The 22,800-nt window shown below is 41.6% G+C and overlaps 1 protein-coding gene across 2 annotated transcripts in view; it reads right to left on the bottom strand.

The window, feature by feature from the left end:
- The window catches only part of LOC132706309 (probable cytochrome P450 6a23), a 94,773-nt gene that overhangs the window by 50,423 nt on the left and 21,550 nt on the right, over positions 1–22,800 (bottom strand). The window contains exon 1 of one of the 2 annotated variants that reach the window (XM_060677577.1): positions 21,499–21,552. The exons of the other annotated variant lie outside the window; for it this stretch is intronic. The gene's annotated coding sequence lies outside the window, so the exon portion shown is untranslated. Of the gene's footprint in view, positions 1–21,498; positions 21,553–22,800 lie in introns of those variants that run through there. 2 annotated transcript variants of the gene reach the window in all.

Here is a 22,800-nt window from a genome sequence, read left to right as displayed (position 1 = left end):
ACGAAGGAAAGTGAAATCACTCGATTTCAACAATGCTCTCCTGGATCGTGCGATCCACGGCATACGGTAACACTCGTTGGCTTTTAATATCGTTGTTATCAACGAAGGAGGGTGAATTCACTCGATTTCAACAATGCTCTCCTGGATCGTGCGATCCACTGCATACGGTAACACTCGTTAGCTTTTAATATCGTTGTTATCAACGAAGGAGAGTGAAATCACTCGATTTCAACAATGCTCTCCTGGATCGTGCGATCCACGGCATACGGTAACACTCGTTAGCTTTAAATATCGTTGTTATCAACGAAAGAGAGTAAAATCACTCGATTTCAATAATGCTCTCCTGGATCGTGCGATCCACGGCATACGGTAACACTCGTTAGCTTTTAATATCGTTGTTATAAACGAAGGAGAGTGAAATCACTCGATTTCAATAATGCTCTCCTGGATCGTGCGATCCACGGCATACGGTAACACTCGTTAGCTTTTAATATCGTTGTTATCAACGAAGGAAAGTGAAATCACTCGATTTCAACAATGCTCTCCTGGATCGTGCGATCCACGGCATACGGTAACACTTGTTATCTTTTTATATCGTTATCAACGAAGGAAAGTGAAATCACTCGATTTCAACAATGCTCTCCTGGATCGTGCGATCCACGGCATACGGTAACACTCGTTGGCTTTTAATATCGTTGTTATCAACGAAGGAGGGTGAAATCACTCGATTTCAACAATGCTCTCCTGGATCGTGCGATCCACTGCATACAGTAACACTCGTTAGCTTTTAATATCGTTGTTATCAACGAAGGAGAGTGAAATCACTCGATTTCAACAATGCTCTCCTGGATCGTGCGATCCAAGGCATACGGTAACACTCGTTAGCTTTTAATATCGTTGTTATCAACGAAGGAGAGTGAAATCACTCGATTTCAACAATGCTCTCCTGGATCTTGCGATCCAAGGCATACGGTAACACTCGTTAGCTTTTAATATCGTTGTTATCAACGAAGGAGAGTGAAATCACTCGATTTCAATTATGCTCTCCTGGATCGTGCGATCCACGGCATACGGTAACACTCGTTAGCTTTTAATATCGTTGTTATCAACGAAGGAGAGTGAAATCATTCGATTTCAATAATGCTCTCCTGGATCGTGCGATCCACGGCATACGGTAACACTCGTTACCTTTTTATATCGTTGTTGTCAACGAAGGAGAGTGAAATCACTCGATTTCAACAATGCTCTCCTGGATCTTGCGATCCAAGGCATACGGTAACACTCGTTAGCTTTTAATATCGTTGTTATCAACGAAGGAGAGTGAAATCACTCGATTTCAATAATGCTCTCCTGGATCGTGCGTTCCACGGCATACGGTAACACTCGTTACCTTTTTATATCGTTGTTGTCAACGAAGGAGAGTGAAATCACTCGATTTCAACAATGGTCTCCTGGATCGCACGATCCACGGCATACGGTAACACTCGTTACCTTTTTATATCGTTGTTATCAACGAAGGAGGGTGAAATCACTCGATTTCAACAATGCTCTCCTGGATCGTGCGATCCACGGCATACGGTAACACTTGTTATCTTTTTATATCGTTATCAACGAAGGAAAGTGAAATCACTCGATTTCAACAATGCTCTCCTGGATCGTGCGATCCACGGCATACGGTAACACTCGTTGGCTTTTTATATCGTTGTTGTCAACGAAGGAGAGTGAAATCACTCGATTTCAACAATGGTCTCCTGGATCGTGCGATCCACGGCATACGGTAACACTTGTTATCTTTTTATATCGTTGTTATCAACGAAGGAAAGTGAAATCACTCGATTTCAACAATGCTCTCCTGGATTGTGCGATCCACGGCATACGGTAACACTCGTTGGCTTTTAATATCGTTGTTATCAACGAAGGAGGGTGAAATCACTCGATTTCAACAATGCTCTCCTGGATCGTGCGATCCACTGCATACGGAAACACTCGTTAGCTTTTAATATCGTTGTTATCAACGAAGGAGAGTGAAATCACTCGATTTCAACAATGCTCTCCTGGATCGTGCGATCCAAGGCATACGGTAACACTCGTTAGCTTTTAATATCGTTGTTATCAACGAAGGAGAGTGAAATCACTCGATTTCAATAATGCTCTCCTGGATCGTGCGATCCACGGCATACGGTAACACTCGTTGGCCTTTAATATCGTTGTTATCAACGAAGGAGGGTGAAATCACTCGATTTCAACAATGCTCTACTGGATCGTGCGATCCACTGCATACGGTAACACTCGTTAGCTTTTAATATCGTTGTTATCAACGAAGGAGAGTGAAATCACTCGATTTCAACAATGCCCTCCTGGATCGTGCGATCCACGGCATACGGTAACACTTGTTATCTTTTTATATCGTTATCAACGAAGGAAAGTGAAATCACTCGATTTCAACAATGCTCTCCTGGATCGTGCGATCCACGGCATACGGTAACACTTGTTATCTTTTTATATCGTTATCAACGAAGGAAAGTGAAATCACTCGATTTCAACAATGCTCTCCTGGATCGTGCGATCCACGGCATACGGTAACACTCGTTGGCTTTTAATATCGTTGTTATCAACGAAAGAGAGTGAAATCACTCGATTTCAATAATGCTCTCCTGGATCGTGCGATCCACGGCATACGGTAACACTCGTTAGCTTTTAATATCGTTGTTATAAACGAAGGAGAGTGAAATCACTCGATTTCAATAATGCTCTCCTGGATCGTGCGATCCACGGCATACGGTAACACTCGTTAGCTTTTAATATCGTTGTTATCAACGAAGGAGGGTGAAATCACTCGATTTCAACAATGCTCTCCTGGATCGTGCGATCCACTGCATACGGTAACACTCGTTAGCTTTTAATATCGTTGTTATCAACGAAAGAGAGTGAAATCACTCGATTTCAATAATGCTCTCCTGGATCGTGCGATCCACGGCATACGGTAACACTCGTTAGCTTTTAATATCGTTGTTATAAACGAAGGAGAGTGAAATCACTCGATTTCAATAATGCTCTCCTGGATCGTGCGATCCACGGCATACGGTAACACTCGTTAGCTTTTAATATCGTTGTTATCAACGAAAGAGAGTGAAATCACTCGATTTCAATAATGCTCTCCTGGATCGTGCGATCCACGGCATACGGTAACACTCGTTAGCTTTTAATATCGTTGTTATAAACGAAGGAGAGTGAAATCACTCGATTTCAATAATGCTCTCCTGGATCGTGCGATCCACGGCATACGGTAACACTCGTTAGCTTTTAATATCGTTGTTATCAACGAAGGAAAGTGAAATCACTCGATTTCAACAATGCTCTCCTGGATCCTGCGATCCACGGCATACGGTAACACTTGTTATCTTTTTATATCGTTATCAACGAAGGAAAGTGAAATCACTCGATTTCAACAATGCTCTCCTGGATCGTGCGATCCACGGCATACGGTAACACTCGTTGGCTTTTAATATCGTTGTTATCAACGAAGGAGGGTGAAATCACTCGATTTCAACAATGCTCTCCTGGATCGTGCGATCCACTGCATACGGTAACACTCGTTAGCTTTTAATATCGTTGTTATCAACGAAGGAGGGTGAAATCACTCGATTTCAACAATGCTCTCCTGGATCGTGCGATCCACTGCATACGGTAACACTCGTTAGCTTTTAATATCGTTGCTATCAACGAAGGAGAGTGAAATCACTCGATTTCAACAATGCTCTCCTGGATCGTGCGATCCAAGGCATACGGTAACACTCGTTAGCTTTTAATATCGTTGTTATCAACGAAGGAGAGTGAAATCACTCGATTTCAATAATGCTCTCCTGGATCGTGCGATCCACGGCATACGGTAATACTCGTTAGCTTTTAATATCGTTGTTATCAACGAAGGAGAGTGAAATCACTCGATTTCAATAATGCTCTCCTGGATCGTGCGATCCACGGCATACGGTAACACTCGTTAGCTTTTAATATCGTTGTTATCAACGAAGGCGAGTGAAATCACTCGATTTCAATAATGCTCTCCTGGATAGTGCGATCCACGGCATACGGTAACACTCGTTGGCTTTTAATATCGTTGTTATCAACGAAGGAAAGTGAAATCACTCGATTTCAACAATGCTCTCCTGGATCGTGCGATCCACGGCATACGGTAACACTTGTTATCTTTTTATATCGTTATCAACGAAGGAAAGTGAAATCACTCGATTTCAACAATGCTCTCCTGGATCGTGCGATATACGGCATACGGTAACACTCGTTGGCTTTTAATATCGTTGTTATCAACGAAGGAGGGTGAAATCACTCGATTTCAACAATGCTCTCCTGGATCGTGCGATCCACTGCATACGGTAACACTCGTTACCTTTTTATATCGTTGTTGTCAACGAAGGAGAGTGAAATCACTCGATTTCAACAATGGTCTCCTGGATCGTGCGATCCACGGCATACGGTAACACTCGTTGGCTTTTAATATCGTTGTTTTCAACGAAGGAGAGTGAAATCACTCGATTTCAACAATGGTCTCCTGGATCGCACGATCCACGGCATACGGTAACACTCGTTACCTTTTTATATCGTTGTTATCAACGAAGGAGGGTGAAATCACTCGATTTCAACAATGCTCTCCTGGATCGTGCGATCCACGGCATACGGTAACACTTGTTATCTTTTTATATCGTTATCAACGAAGGAAAGTGAAATCACTCGATTTCAACAATGCTCTCCTGGATCGTGCGATCCACGGCATACGGTAACACTCGTTGGCTTTTAATATCGTTGTTTTCAACGAAGGAGAGTGAAATCACTCGATTTCAACAATGCTCTCCTGGATCGTGCCATCCACGGCATACGGTAACACTCGTTACCTTTTTATATCGTTGTTGTCAACGAAGGAGAGTGAAATCACTCGATTTCAACAATGGTCTCCTGGATCGTGCGATCCACGGCATACGGTAACACTTGTTATCTTTTTATATCGTTGTTATCAACGAAGGAAAGTGAAATCACTCGATTTCAACAATGCTCTCCTGGATTGTGCGATCCACGGCATACGGTAACACTCGTTGGCTTTTAATATCGTTATTATCAACGAAGGAGGGTGAAATCACTCGATTTCAACAATGCTCTCCTGGATCGTGCGATCCACGGCATACGGTAACACTCGTTGGCTTTTAATATCGTTGTTTTCAACGAAGGAGAGTGAAATCACTCGATTTCAACAATGCTCTCCTGGATCGTGCCATCCACGGCATACGGTAACACTCGTTACCTTTTTATATCGTTGTTGTCAACGAAGGAGAGTGAAATCACTCGATTTCAACAATGCTCTACTGGATCGTGCGATCCACTGCATACGGTAACACTCGTTAGCTTTTAATATCGTTGTTATCAACGAAGGAGGGTGAAATCACTCGATTTCAACAATGCTCTCCTGGATCGTGCGATCCACGGCATACGGTAACACTTGTTATCTTTTTATATCGTTATCAACGAAGGAAAGTGAAATCACTCGATTTCAACAATGCTCTCCTGGATCGTGCGATCCACGGCATACGGTAACACTCGTTGGCTTTTAATATCGTTGTTTTCAACGAAGGAGAGTGAAATCACTCGATTTCAACAATGCTCTCCTGGATCGTGCCATCCACGGCATACGGTAACACTCGTTACCTTTTTATATCGTTGTTGTCAACGAAGGAGAGTGAAATCACTCGATTTCAACAATGCTCTCCTGGATCGTGCGATCCAAGGCATACGGTAACACTCGTTAGCTCTTAATATCGTTGTTATCAACGAAGGAGAGTGAAATCACTCGATTTCAATAATGCTCTCCTGGATCGTGCGATCCACGGCATACGATAACACTCGTTGGCTTTTAATATCGTTGTTATCAACGAAGGAGGGTGAAATCACTCGATTTCAACAATGCTCTACTGGATCGTGCGATCCACTGCATACGGTAACACTCGTTAGCTTTTAATATCGTTGTTATCAACGAAGGAGAGTGAAATCACTCGATTTCAATAATGCTCTCCTGGATCGTGCGATCCACGGCATACGGTAACACTCGTTAGCTTTTAATATCGTTGTTATCAACGAAAGAGAGTGAAATCACTCGATTTCAATAATGCTCTCCTGGATCGTGCGATCCACGGCATACGGTAACACTCGTTAGCTTTTAATATCGTTGTTATAAACGAAGGAGAGTGAAATCACTCGATTTCAATAATGCTCTCCTGGATCGTGCGATCCACGGCATACGGTAACACTCGTTAGCTTTTAATATCGTTGTTATCAACGAAGGAAAGTGAAATCACTCGATTTCAACAATGCTCTCCTGGATCCTGCGATCCACGGCATACGGTAACACTTGTTATCTTTTTATATCGTTATCAACGAAGGAAAGTGAAATCACTCGATTTCAACAATGCTCTCCTGGATCGTGCGATCCACGGCATACGGTAACACTCGTTGGCTTTTAATATCGTTGTTATCAACGAAGGAGGGTGAAATCACTCGATTTCAACAATGCTCTCCTGGATCGTGCGATCCACTGCATACGGTAACACTCGTTAGCTTTTAATATCGTTGTTATCAACGAAGGAGGGTGAAATCACTCGATTTCAACAATGCTCTCCTGGATCGTGCGATCCACTGCATACGGTAACACTCGTTAGCTTTTAATATCGTTGCTATCAACGAAGGAGAGTGAAATCACTCGATTTCAACAATGCTCTCCTGGATCGTGCGATCCAAGGCATACGGTAACACTCGTTAGCTTTTAATATCGTTGTTATCAACGAAGGAGAGTGAAATCACTCGATTTCAATAATGCTCTCCTGGATCGTGCGATCCACGGCATACGGTAATACTCGTTAGCTTTTAATATCGTTGTTATCAACGAAGGAGAGTGAAATCACTCGATTTCAATAATGCTCTCCTGGATCGTGCGATCCACGGCATACGGTAACACTCGTTAGCTTTTAATATCGTTGTTATCAACGAAGGCGAGTGAAATCACTCGATTTCAATAATGCTCTCCTGGATAGTGCGATCCACGGCATACGGTAACACTCGTTGGCTTTTAATATCGTTGTTATCAACGAAGGAAAGTGAAATCACTCGATTTCAACAATGCTCTCCTGGATCGTGCGATCCACGGCATACGGTAACACTTGTTATCTTTTTATATCGTTATCAACGAAGGAAAGTGAAATCACTCGATTTCAACAATGCTCTCCTGGATCGTGCGATATACGGCATACGGTAACACTCGTTGGCTTTTAATATCGTTGTTATCAACGAAGGAGGGTGAAATCACTCGATTTCAACAATGCTCTCCTGGATCGTGCGATCCACTGCATACGGTAACACTCGTTACCTTTTTATATCGTTGTTGTCAACGAAGGAGAGTGAAATCACTCGATTTCAACAATGGTCTCCTGGATCGTGCGATCCACGGCATACGGTAACACTCGTTGGCTTTTAATATCGTTGTTTTCAACGAAGGAGAGTGAAATCACTCGATTTCAACAATGGTCTCCTGGATCGCACGATCCACGGCATACGGTAACACTCGTTACCTTTTTATATCGTTGTTATCAACGAAGGAGGGTGAAATCACTCGATTTCAACAATGCTCTCCTGGATCGTGCGATCCACGGCATACGGTAACACTTGTTATCTTTTTATATCGTTATCAACGAAGGAAAGTGAAATCACTCGATTTCAACAATGCTCTCCTGGATCGTGCGATCCACGGCATACGGTAACACTCGTTGGCTTTTAATATCGTTGTTTTCAACGAAGGAGAGTGAAATCACTCGATTTCAACAATGCTCTCCTGGATCGTGCCATCCACGGCATACGGTAACACTCGTTACCTTTTTATATCGTTGTTGTCAACGAAGGAGAGTGAAATCACTCGATTTCAACAATGGTCTCCTGGATCGTGCGATCCACGGCATACGGTAACACTTGTTATCTTTTTATATCGTTGTTATCAACGAAGGAAAGTGAAATCACTCGATTTCAACAATGCTCTCCTGGATTGTGCGATCCACGGCATACGGTAACACTCGTTGGCTTTTAATATCGTTATTATCAACGAAGGAGGGTGAAATCACTCGATTTCAACAATGCTCTCCTGGATCGTGCGATCCACGGCATACGGTAACACTCGTTGGCTTTTAATATCGTTGTTTTCAACGAAGGAGAGTGAAATCACTCGATTTCAACAATGCTCTCCTGGATCGTGCCATCCACGGCATACGGTAACACTCGTTACCTTTTTATATCGTTGTTGTCAACGAAGGAGAGTGAAATCACTCGATTTCAACAATGCTCTACTGGATCGTGCGATCCACTGCATACGGTAACACTCGTTAGCTTTTAATATCGTTGTTATCAACGAAGGAGGGTGAAATCACTCGATTTCAACAATGCTCTCCTGGATCGTGCGATCCACGGCATACGGTAACACTTGTTATCTTTTTATATCGTTATCAACGAAGGAAAGTGAAATCACTCGATTTCAACAATGCTCTCCTGGATCGTGCGATCCACGGCATACGGTAACACTCGTTGGCTTTTAATATCGTTGTTTTCAACGAAGGAGAGTGAAATCACTCGATTTCAACAATGCTCTCCTGGATCGTGCCATCCACGGCATACGGTAACACTCGTTACCTTTTTATATCGTTGTTGTCAACGAAGGAGAGTGAAATCACTCGATTTCAACAATGCTCTCCTGGATCGTGCGATCCAAGGCATACGGTAACACTCGTTAGCTCTTAATATCGTTGTTATCAACGAAGGAGAGTGAAATCACTCGATTTCAATAATGCTCTCCTGGATCGTGCGATCCACGGCATACGATAACACTCGTTGGCTTTTAATATCGTTGTTATCAACGAAGGAGGGTGAAATCACTCGATTTCAACAATGCTCTACTGGATCGTGCGATCCACTGCATACGGTAACACTCGTTAGCTTTTAATATCGTTGTTATCAACGAAGGAGAGTGAAATCACTCGATTTCAACAATGCCCTCCTGGATCGTGCGATCCACGGCATACGGTAACACTTGTTATCTTTTTATATCGTTTTCAACGAAGGAAAGTGAAATCACTCGATTTCAACAATGCTCTCCTGGATCGTGCGATCCACGGCATACGGTAACACTCGTTGGCTTATAATATCGTTGTTATCAACGAAGTAGGGTGAAATCACTCGATTTCAACAATGCTCTCCTGGATCGTGCGATCCACTGCATACGGTAACACTCGTTAGCTTTTAATATCGTTGTTATCAACGAAGGAGAGTGAAATCACTCGATTTCAACAATGCTCTCCTGGATCGTGCGATCCACGGCATACGGTAACACTCGTTACCTGTTTATATCGTTGTTGTCAACGAAGGAGAGTGAAATCACTCGATTTCAACAATGGTCTCCTGGATCGTGCGATCCACGGCATACGGTAACACTTGTTATCTTTTTATATCGTTGTTATCAACGAAGGAGAGTGAAATCACTCGATTTCAATAATGCTCTCTTGGATCGTGCGATCCACGGCATACGGTAACACTCGTTAGCTTTTAATATCGTTGTTATCAACAAAGGAGAGTGAAACCACTCGATTTCAATAATGCTCTCCTGGATCGTGCGATCCACGGCATACGGTAACACTCGTTACCTTTTTATATCGTTGTTGTCAACGAAGGAGAGTGAAATCACTCGATTTCAACAATGGTCTCCTGGATCGTACGATCCACGGCATACGGTAACACTCGTTACCTTTTTATATCGTTGTTATCAACGAAGGAGGGTGAAATCACTCGATTTCAACAATGCTCTCCTGGATCGTGCGATCCACGGCATACGGTAACACTTGTTATCTTTTTATATCGTTATCAACGAAGGAAAGTGAAATCACTCGATTTCAACAATGCTCTCCTGGATCGTGCGATCCACGGCATACGGTAACACTCGTTGGCTTTTAATATCGTTGTTATCAACGAAGGAGGGTGAAATCACTCGATTTCAACAATGCTCTCCTGGATCGTGCCATCCACGGTATACGGTAACACTCGTTACCTTTTTATATCGTTGTTGTCAACGAAGGAGAGTGAAATCACTCGATTTCAACAATGGTCTCCTGGATCGTGCGATCCACGGCATACGGTAACACTTGTTATCTTTTTATATCGTTGTTATCAACGAAGGAAAGTGAAATCACTCGATTTCAACAATGCTCTCCTGGATCGTGCGATCCACGGCATACGGTAACACTCGTTGGCTTTTAATATCGTTGTTATCAACGAAGGAGGGTGAAATCACTCGATTTCAACAATGCTCTCCTGGATCGTGCGATCCACGGCATACGGTAACACTTGTTATCTTTTTATATCGTTATCAACGAAGGAAAGTGAAATCACTCGATTTCAACAATGCTCTCCTGGATCGTGCGATCCACTGCATACGGTAACACTCGTTAGCTTTTAATATCGTTGTTATAAACGAAGGAGAGTGAAATCACTCGATTTCAACAATGCTTTCCTGGATCGTCCGATCCAAGGCATACGGTAACACTCGTTAGCTTTTAATATCGTTGTTATCAACGAAAGAGAGTGAAATCACTCGATTTCAATAATGCTCTCCTGGATCGTGCGATCCACGGCATACGGTAACACTCGTTGGCTTTTAATATCGTTGTTATCAACGAAGGAGGGTGAAATCACTGGATTTCAACAATGCTCTCCTGGATCGTGCGATCCACTGCATACGGTAACACTCGTTAGCTTTTAATATCGTTGTTATCAACGAAGGAGAGTGAAATCACTCGATTTCAACAATGCTCTCCTGGATCGTGCGATCCAAGGCATACGGTAACACTCGTTAGCTTTTAATATCGTTGTTATCAACGAAGGAGGGTGAAATCACTCGATTTTAACAATGCCCTCCTGGATCGTGCGATCCACGGCATACGGTTACACTTGTTATCTTTTTATATCGTTATCAACGAAGGAAAGTGAAATCACTCGATTTCAACAATGCTCTCCTGGATCGTGCGATCCACGGCATACGGTAACACTCGTTGGCTTTTAATATCGTTGTTATCAACGAAGGAGGGTGAAATCACTCGATTTCAACAATGCCCTCCTGGATCGTGCGATCCACTGCATACATTAACACTCGTTAGCTTTTAATATCGTTGTTATCAACGATGGAGAGTGAAATCACTCGATTTCAACAATGCTCTCCCATATCGTGCGATCCAATGCATACGGTAACACTCGTTAGCTTTTAATATCGTTGTTATCAACGAAGGAGAGTGAAATCACTCGATTTCAATAATGCTCTCCTGGATCGTGCGATCCACGGCATACGGTAACACTCGTTGGCTTTTAATATCGTTGTTATCAACGAAGGAGGGTGAAATCACTCGATTTCAACAATGCTCTACTGGATCGTGCGATCCACTGCACACGGTAACACTCGTTAGCTTTTAATATCGTTGTTATCAACGAAGGAGAATGAAATCACTCGATTTCAACAATGCTCTCCTGGATCGTGCGATCCAATGCATACGGTAACACTCGTTAGCTTTTAATATCGTTGTTATCAACGAAGGAGAGTGAAATCACTCGATTTCAATAATGCTCTCCTGGATCGTGCGATCCACGGCATACGGTAACACTCGTTGGCTTTTAATATCGTTGTTATCAACGAAGGAGAGTGAAATCACTCGATTTCAACAATGCTCTCCTGGATCGTGCGATCCAATGCATACGGTAACACTCGTTAGCTTTTAATATCGTTGTTATCAACGAAGGAGAGTGAAATCACTCGATTTCAATAATGCTCTCCTGGATCATGCGATCCACGGCATACGGTAACACTCGTTGGCTTTTAATATCGTTGTTATCAACGAAGGAGGGTGAAATCACTCGATTTCAACAATGCTCTACTGGATCGTGCGATCCACTGCATACGGTAACACTCGTTAGCTTTTAATATCGTTGTTATCAACGAAGGAGAGTGAAATCACTCGATTTCAACAATGCTCTTCTGGATCTTGCGATCCAAGGCATACGGTAACACTCGTTAGCTTTTAATATCGTTGTTATCAACGAAGGAGGGTGAAATCACTCGATTTCAACAATGCTCTCCTGGATCGTGCGATCCACTGCATACGGTAACACTCGTTAGCTTTTCATATCGTTGTTATCAACGATGGAGAGTGAAATCACTCGATTTCAACAATGCTCTCCTGGATCGTGCGATCCAAGGCATACGGTAACACTCGTTAGCTTTTAATATCGTTGTTATCAACGAAGGAGAGTGAAATCACTCGATTTCAATAATGCTCTCCTGGATCGTGCGATCTACGGCATACGGTAACACTTGTTATCTTTTTATATCATTGTTATCAACGAAGGAGGGTGAAATCACTCGATTTCAATAATGCTCTCCTGGATCGTGCGATCCACGGCATACGGTAACACTCGCTAGCTTTTAATATCGTTGTTATCAACGAAGGAGAGTGAAATCACTCGATTTCAATAATGCTCTCCTGGATCGTGCGATCCACGGCATACGGTAACACTCGTTAGCTTTTAATATCGTTGTTATCAACGAAGGAGAGTGAAATCACTCGATTTCAACAATGCTCTCCTGGATCGTGCGATCCACGGCATACGGTAACACTCGTTACCTTTTTATATCGTTGTTGTCAACGAAGGAGAGTGAAATCACTCGATTTCAACAATGGTCTCCTGGATCGTGCGATCCACGGCATACGGTAACACTCGTTGGCTTTTAATATCGTTGTTATCAACGAAGGAGGGTGAAATCACTGGATTTCAACAATGCTCTCCTGGATCGTGCGATCCACTGCATACGGTAACACTCGTTAGCTTTTAATATCGTTGTTATCAACGAAGGAGAGTGAAATCACTCGATTTCAACAATGCTCTCCTGGATCGTGCGATCCAAGGCATACGGTAACACTCGTTAGCTTTTAATATCGTTGTTATCAACGAAGGAGAGTGAAATCACTCGATTTCAATAATGCTCTCCTGGATCGTGCGATCCACGGCATACGGTAACACTTGTTATCTTTTTATATCGTTATCAACGAAGGAAAGTGAAATCACTCGATTTCAACAATGCTCTCCTGGATCGTGCGATCCAAGGCATACGGTAACACTCGCTAGCTTTTAATATCATTGTTATCAACGAAGGAGGGTGAAATCACTCGATTTCAATAATGCTCTCCTGGATCGTGCGATCCACGGCATACGGTAACACTCGCTAGCTTTTAATATCGTTGTTATCAACGAAGGAGAGTGAAATCACTCGATTTCAATAATGCTCTCCTGGATCGTGCGATCCACGGCATACGGTAACACTCGTTAGCTTTTAATATCGTTGTTATCAACGAAGGAGAGTGAAATCACTCGATTTCAACAATGCTCTCCTGGATCGTGCGATCCACGGCATACGGTAACACTCGTTACCTTTTTATATCGTTGTTGTCAACGAAGGAGAGTGAAATCACTCGATTTCAACAATGGTCTCCTGGATCGTGCGATCCACGGCATACGGTAACACTCGTTGGCTTTTAATATCGTTGTTATCAACGAAGGAGGGTGAAATCACTGGATTTCAACAATGCTCTCCTGGATCGTGCGATCCACTGCATACGGTAACACTCGTTACCTTTTTATATCGTTGTTGTCAACGAAGGAGAGTGAAATCACTCGATTTCAACAATGCTCTCCTGGATCGTGCGATCCAAGGCATACGGTAACACTCGTTAGCTTTTAATATCGTTGTTATCAACGAAAGAGAGTGAAATCACTCGATTTCAATAATGCTCTCCTGGATCGTGCGATCCACGGCATACGGTAACACTCGTTGGCTTTTAATATCGTTGTTATCAACGAAAGAGGGTGAAATCACTGGATTTCAACAATGCTCTCCTGGATCGTGCGATCCACTGCATACGGTAACACTCGTTAGCTTTTAATATCGTTGTTATCAACGAAGGAGAGTGAAATCACTCGATTTCAACAATGCTCTCCTGGATCGTGCGATCCAAGGCATACGGTAACACTCGTTAGCTTTTAATATCGTTGTTATCAACGAAGGAGAGTGAAATCACTCGATTTCAATAATGCTCTCCTGGATCGTGCGATCCACGGCATACGGTAACACTTGTTATCTTTTTATATCGTTATCAACGAAGGAAAGTGAAATCACTCGATTTCAACAATGCTCTCCTGGATCGTGCGATCCACGGCATACGGTAACACTCGTTGGCTTTTAATATCGTTGCTATCAACGAAGGAGAGTGAAATCACTCGATTTCAACAATGTTCTCCTGGATCTTGCGATCCAAGGCATACGGTAACACTCGTTAGCTTTTAATATCGTTGTTATCAACGAAGGAGAGTGAAATCACTCGATTTCAATAATGCTCTCCTGGATCGTGCGATCCACGGCATACGGTAACACTCGTTAGCTTTTAATATCGTTGTTATCAACGAAGGAGAGTGAAATCACTCGATTTCAATAATGCTCTCCTGGATCGTGCGATCCACGGCATACGGTAACACTCGTTACCTTTTTATATCGTTGTTGTCAACAAAGGAGAGTGAAATCACTCGATTTCAACAATGGTCTCCTGGATCGTACGATCCACGGCATACGGTAACACTCGTTACCTTTTTATATCGTTGTTATCAACGAAGGAGGGTGAAATCACTCGATTTCAACAATGCTCTCCTGGATCGTGCGATCCACGGCATACGGTAACACTTGTTATCTTTTTATATCGTTATCAACGAAGGAAAGTGAAATCACTCGATTTCAACAATGCTCTCCTGGATCGTGCGATCCACGGCATACGGTAACACTCGTTGGCTTTTAATATCGTTGTTATCAACGAAGGAGAGTGAAATCACTCGATTTCAAGAATGCTCTCCTGGATCGTGCCATCCACGGCATACGGTAACACTCGTTACCTTTTTATATCGTTGTTGTCAACGAAGGAGAGTGAAATCACTCGATTTCAACAATGGTCTCCTGGATCGTGCGATCCACGGCATACGGTAACACTTGTTATCTTTTTATATCGTTGTTATCAACGAAGGAAAGTGAAATCACTCGATTTCAACAATGCTCTCCTGGATCGTGCGTTCCACGGCATACGGTAACACTCGTTGGCTTTTAATATCGTTGTTATCAACGAAGGAGGGTGAAATCACTCGATTTCAACAATGCTCTCCTGGATCGTGCGATCCACTGCATACGGTAACACTCGTTAGCTTTTAATATCGTTGTTATCAACGAAGGAGAGTAAAATCACTCGATTTCAATAATGCTCTCCTGGATCGTGCGATCCACGGCATACGGTAACACTCGTTGGCTTTTAATATCGTTGTTATCAACGAAGGAGGGTGAAATCACTGGATTTCAACAATGCTCTCCTGGATCGTGCGATCCACTGCATACGGTAACACTCGTTAGCTTTTAATATCGTTGTTATCAACGAAGGAGAGTGAAATCACTCGATTTCAACAATGCTCTCCTGGATCGTGCGATCCAAGGCATACGGTAACACTCGTTAGCTTTTAATATTCGTTGTTATCAACGAAGGAGAGTGAAATCACTCGATTTCAATAATGCTCTCCTGGATCGTGCGATCCACGGCATACGGTAACACTCGTTACCTTTTTATATCGTTGTTGTCAACGAAGGAGAGTGAAATCACTCGATTTCAACAATGGTCTCCTGGATCGTGCGATCCACGGCATACGGTAACACTTGTTATCTTTTTATATCGTTGTTATCAACGAAGGAAAGTGAAATCACTCGATTTCAACAATGCTCTCCTGGATCGTGCGTTCCACGGCATACGGTAACACTCGTTGGCTTTTAATATCGTTGTTATCAACGAAGGAGGGTGAAATCACTCGATTTCAACAATGCTCTCCTGGATCGTGCGATCCAAGGCATACGGTAACACTCGTTAGCTTTTAATATCGTTGTTATCAACGAAGGAGAGTAAAATCACTCGATTTCAATAATGCTCTCCTGGATCGTGCGATCCACGGCATACGGTAACACTCGTTGGCTTTTAATATCGTTGTTATCAACGAAGGAGGGTGAAATCACTGGATTTCAACAATGCTCTCCTGGATCGTGCGATCCACTGCATACGGTAACACTCGTTAGCTTTTAATATCGTTGTTATCAACGAAGGAGAGTGAAATCACTCGATTTCAACAATGCTCTCCTGGATCGTGCGATCCAAGGCATACGGTAACACTCGTTAGCTTTTAATATTCGTTGTTATCAACGAAGGAGAGTGAAATCACTCGATTTCAATAATGCTCTCCTGGATCGTGCGATCCACGGCATACGGTAACACTTGTTATCTTTTTATATCGTTATCAACGAAGGAAAGTGAAATCACTCGATTTCAACAATGCTCTCCTGGATCGTGCGATCCACGGCATACGGTAACACTCGTTGGCTTTTAATATCGTTGTTATCAACGAAGGAGGGTGAAATCACTCGATTTCAACAATGCTCTCCTGGATCGTGCGATCCACTGCATACGGTAACACTCGTTAGCTTTTAATATCGTTGTTATCAACGAAGGAGAGTGAAATCACTCGATTTCAATAATGCTCTCCTGGATCGTGCGATCCGCGGCATACGGTAACACTCGTTAGCTTTTAATATCGTTGTTATCAACGAAGGAGAGTGAAATCACTCGATTTCAATAATGCTCTCTTGGATCGTGCGATCCACGGCATACGGTAACACTCGTTACCTTTTTATATCGTTGTTGTCAACAAAGGAGAGTGAAATCACTCGATTTCAACAATGGTCTCCTGGATCGTGCGATCCACGGCATACGGTAACTCTCGTTACCTTTTTATATCGTTGTTATCAAGGAAGGAGGGTGAAATCACTCGATTTCAACAATGCTCTCCTGGATCGTGCGATCCACTGCATACGGTAACACTCGTTAGCTTTTAATATCGTTGTTATCAACGAAGGAGAGTGAAATCACTGGATTACAACAATGCTCTCCTGGATCATGCAATCCACGGCATACGGTAATCCTCGTTACCTTTCAATGTCGTTGTTATCGACGAAGGAGAGTGAAATCACTCAATTTCAACAATGCTCTCCGGGATCATGCGATCCACGCCACGCGGTAACACTCGTTACCTTTATATATCGTTGTTATCACCTCATACGGTAACACTCGTTACCTTTACATACTGACGATATCAACAAAGAATAGTGAAATAAGTCAATTTAAGCAATACTCTTCGGGATGATGCTAACCATGCATGCGATAACACTCGTTACCTCTTTACATTGACGATATCGACAAAGGAGAGTAAAATCATTCGATTTCAATATTCCTCGGGATCATGTGATCCACTCAAACGGTAACACGCGTTACCCTTTTATATCGACGATATCGACAAAGCAAGGTCGCGTAGCCCTTTCAAGTGCGATTGGCGGACCCACCTACCGGGTTCACTCGCAACACTAAACAGCTCCGTGGAAGGTCCCCGGACCCCGAGTAGAGAGTACCGCCGGATCATTACGGTTAGCATCGTTCCGCGCCCAATCACGTCAGGGCTATGGTGTCGGGTAGGTTCTGTATGTTCGTCATAGCAAAGTCATGTCGCTGAGCCTCCGCATCAAAATTGGGGGGGGTAACAAAACGGGACCCACTCTGGGAGGATCACTTTAAAAAAGGAGGGAGGAGAAAACACAAATCAGAAGAGGGAAGCAGCCAGATTTCAAGATACACTGTTACCACCGGGAAATATGTTGCTTGAACAAGGTAAAATTTTTAAATGCGTAGGAAGCGATAACCAGTGACCTAATTATTCTGAACTGGGTCAAAGGAGTACATCCATTCATAGAAAGTCAAAAAAATTGTGTACACCTAAGTCAGTATCTGCTCTTCTTAGAAAATTAAGTATTCTCTTCGTTGCTCACCTAGGGATATTCTGATATGGACTTAAACAAATCTCAATGACAAAAAAAAGGTTTAAAGTTCGCAACGGATCCTCAAAATATTACCATATCTACACACTGTTTGCACCAAATTAGCCAAGACAGTAAAAACGGACGAACAGTTGTTCGGAAAAGACTTGCATAACTTTTTCAAAAACAACGAAGCACTAAAGAAGTCAAGTATAGACCGGAAACAAAAAAAAAACTTTCGTCAAACCGATGGTCGGTTAGGCAGCAAGTCTCGAATCTACAAGCGATTTTTTGTCAAACAAATAGTCAAACAAAATAAATTCCTACAATTTAGCCGAAAAAACTGTGTAATTATGCAAGAGGGCAAATCGGGCGATTTCAATAGTACTTTTGGGGAATATTCGTACCCATTCAAACAGGTAGCACGCGTTACTACTTGGACGCCTGCGCTTAAATTTTTTATTTTTTGAAATATTTTCATATCCATTCACTTATTTCAATATTATTTTACTGTCAAAGTCCTTTTCTTCGGAAATGGAAGTTCTCACAGCTAATGAGGACTATAGGCAACAAGCAGATTAGACCGATAGTTGTGCGTTGAAATGCAATCTTTAAAAATGGCTTGACAAGTACGCAAAAAATGAAATAACAGGAAAATTCAAAATTCCCATTCATTCATCCAAAATCAAACAAACAATTATACACACAGTTAGTCCGTGGTCTATCGAGGCAGTATTTGCTAAAAAATTACAAGTGACAGAACAAGCAACTAATACCAACATATTGGGAACATTTACGAATATTTACAATTCCTTCTCTCAACACAAAACCAAAGTGTTTCAGAGCAACAACAATGTATAACCTTCCTGAGCTTCTCACTAAACACCTCAAATATGAAAATCACAAATAATTTCAAAATTATAATCTCAGAATGAAGAGCCCCCAATAAACTAACGTCCTCTCTTGGTGGGAAAATAATATTTGAAAAGGTCAGAACATAAAGCCGCAAAAATTCGTTCCAGAAATTTTCTCAAACGCGTCTCCGTCTGGTGTTGGTGCCTATTGTAGGGGGAGAACTTTTCATGATTTCTAGGATCGAAGAGAAACGCTAATTCACATCAACTTTTTGGAAATAAAAGTGTAGACGCCCTATGCAATTTCTTACCGACGCGGAGAATACAGTATGTAATCAGCCACATTACCTATGTTACAGAATGTAAGAAACTATAGGTGAGCGCATCAAGGGTGCGGCAGTTACGTTGGTTGTGCGATTGTTTTGCGATCAATATACATTGTGTGAGCGTTAGTTTCAATTCTTGCTTTCCATTTTTAAAATAGTGTACAAAAGCAGTTTACTATGCGTTAAATTCATTGACGAAAAATGAAAATAATATTCGCATTTTGCTCAGAACCGATAATCGCACTGCAAAATCTTGTATCAATCGAGGAGGCAGTGTAAAATTTCACCACTTAAACGATGTAATAAAACAACTTTGGGAATGGTGCAAACACGGATACTTAACAGTGTTTGCAAGCTACATTGCGTCAACAGAAAAATTAGAGCGGACAAAGACCCTAGATCAGTGGTCGCCAACCTCTTTAATTTGTTGAGCTATTCTGTTAATTTTCGAATATGCAGTGAGCTACCCCTATGACCTACCTATGACAATTAGATTTTTTTGTGGCATTTTCAAGCTTCTCTGATCTTTGCAGTTTGTATTTTTAAAATTGAGAGGTACCAGAATTGCCTCCGCGAGATACCGATAGGTAGACAGGTTGGCGACCGCTGGTCTAGATCATTATCACTCGATACCGAATACGAACCGAAATACCGAATAACTAAAAAATTCGGGATTCCTAAAGTAGATCTATTCGCTTCACGAATAAGCAATAGGTGTAAAAGGTATATTTTCTGCCTTTCCGGTCCAAATTCTTTGGCAGTAGACCCTGTCACTATTCAGTGGAAAAAATATTACTTTTACGCCTTCCTACCTTTTTCCTTGCGCTACTCAATGGTTTGATAAATCTATTCAAGACAAAACGCTTGGTATTGTAGTTGTACTGAATTGCCCTTCTCAACCGTGGTACCCTATTTTTAAAAGACTGTTGCCAGAAAATCTCGTCTTTTTCGAACCTAATTTCATTCTAAAACTATCCCACTTCGGAACCAGGCACCCACTAGCTGGGGAAATTTCCCTGGTGGCAGAGAAATTATTCGGCACTCTCCAATGAAGAAACGTACCCTGGAGACGGCAATATCAACCATGGTCAAGTCCCTAGCAGAAGTCACTCTCAATCAGTACTCAAGTTGTTTCAAAAAATATGGGACTCCTGTCATCAAAGACACAACACAGACCCGCTCCCATATAACATAGGTAACTGTCTAGAGTTTTTGAAATGTGAAAACTTCTACAGATCGGCTGTGAACTTAATCTTTTCCCCCAAAGAGGTTGATACAAAAATCATTAACAGATTTTTAAAAGATGTTGCTAACACAAGACCTCCAGAGCCTAAATACGCTAATAAGAAAAGATTAAAGCATCAGCGTCAAATAAAACCAACCCGCTTCTGAAATTCCCTTACCTTCACAAAATGGTAGAACTATGCGTAGCTCACTACATATACATCTACTTAGAGAAAACTTGGAGCTATTGCAAAGATTATGAGCATCTTACTACTAACGCATAGAGAACCATTTCACGCAGCATCATCCCAGAGCATAAATCGCGGACTAAAACGGGTCCTAAAGTTTGGTGGAATTGAGACCAAAGTCTTTTCCGGTCAAAGCAGCTGTTATGCAGCAACTTCGGCTGCTTCAAGACGAGGTTTCAATATTGACTCAATACACCCTACAGCCGGTTGGACACCATCCTTCAATACATTTTTTAGATTTTAGGATGAACCTTTAATCGAGCCCTGTTATTGTATATATTATTGTGTAGATATCTACACCGTTGTGGGTAGTTTTATTATTTATTACTATGGTTTATATTGTTACAAATTATGGAAATACACCTCCAGCTCCAGCGGCAGCAAAATCGCCTTTCACTCTGAACACCTACAGTGTGTAATTGTATCAAGGACAAGCGAAGGAAAATTAAAAGATTAATCGACTTCCCTGGAAGATTAATATTAATTTTCCGAGCTTGTCCGTAGATACAATTACAAACCCACCCTTTACCCAGTGATACCCCATAGGCGATTTTGATTCAAAATGGAATGATTCACAAGCCCGGCCGCCCGGCCAGCGTTCGGCGGAGACAAAAAAGCGAAAAAAAAAACTCGTTTTTTGCTTTAAACGTCGTGATCGAGAACATGATTAACGGATACTACAGTGTGTAATTGTATCTACGGACAAGCTCGGAAAATTAATATTAATTTTCCAGGCAAGTCGATTAATCTTTTAATTGAATATTAATGGTACTTACCTCGTCACTTTTTGTCAAATCGCAGAAAAAACAAACATTCTACATTGCATTTACAGGTCTAAAGTATTAATTAACAGGACTGACATCATTTGTCAAATACTTAAAGCGGAATTTGTTTTCAAGGCCTACTAAGCCATTTAAAAAGTACGAAAACCTCGTTATTTTATTGAAGCGATTGCAATAGAAATAGGCTTTCTTTTAAACATTTGATATTGCGCCTTTATAAAAAATTCTTGGTAAAGTATTTTTAGAAAGCAATACTGTTTTTACATGTTTCAGTATGTTCTTAATTTAACAACATTGACAAATTTTGCATTTTTAATAATGATTTATTGCAACCTAGTTTATGCATGGGCCCACAGTGTGCTGGTACAAGTTTTTCATTCACATTCATTTTGCGAAAGTTCCATAGTGGTCCTCACGAGCACAAGACACGAAGCCGCGAAAGGATGGGATAATTTGGTTAAACAATATCGTAAACTGGGTCATGAGCTACAATTTTCGAATTTATTGTTTTTGTCTATCATCGTGCGCTAGACATTTGAACAATATTATTGGGAATAGCAATTACTGCTACAAAGTTATATATTTACCAAATTTTAACATGACTCTGCAGTTCGGAGAGCGCTTATTTAAAGGACATTTTATACAGGGTGCATGCGCAATAAAATTCCACTAATTTTGCGGAAGTTTCATAGTGGTCCTCAGGAGCACATTGGCCCAAGAAGTTTTTTGAAAAGGTAAAAGAAAAAAAAATGCATAGTCTATAAATAGACAGTATCTTACAAGTAAAAAATAATAAAAATAAAAGTAAAAAGCCCTGTATCCTAATTCCGAATACGGAATTGGCTTTTAAGAAAAAGTTATCTTATAGTTAAGATACGAAGACTGTCTTTTTTATATATTTTTATATTTTCAATTTCACATCGTGACTGCTGTTTGATGATTGAAAAGAATATTGACACTTCACACACTTCACTAGAGGTTCCATGGACGTTCTAAGAAAATTTAGTTCTGTATATTAAAAACTAAAAGAATTATGAAAATTTTGTTAGAGACATCTCTAGTTTACGCACTTTCTATTTATAACAAGATTGCTTTCGAAAAATCGTCGCTGGCCGGGGCAAGTAGTTCGTAGCACGTAGCGCGAAGCAGCTTTCTATTTCAAAAAGAAACGGCTTCGTGGTTTCTTGCGCTAGAGGGACGCAATGTTTTTCAATCGTACTCGTACGGACCACTATGGAACTTTCGCGAAATCGATGTAATTTAATTGTGCACGCACCCTGTATAAAGTGTCTTTCA

The sequence above is a fragment of the Cylas formicarius genome, unplaced genomic scaffold (genome assembly GCF_029955315.1).
Source record: "Cylas formicarius isolate icCylForm1 unplaced genomic scaffold, icCylForm1.1 PGA_scaffold_8__14_contigs__length_24414737, whole genome shotgun sequence".
Classification (NCBI taxonomy): Eukaryota; Metazoa; Arthropoda; class Insecta; order Coleoptera; family Brentidae; genus Cylas; species Cylas formicarius.
Note: the sequence above shows the minus strand (reverse complement) of the source record. Positions and strands in the feature narration are given on the sequence as shown.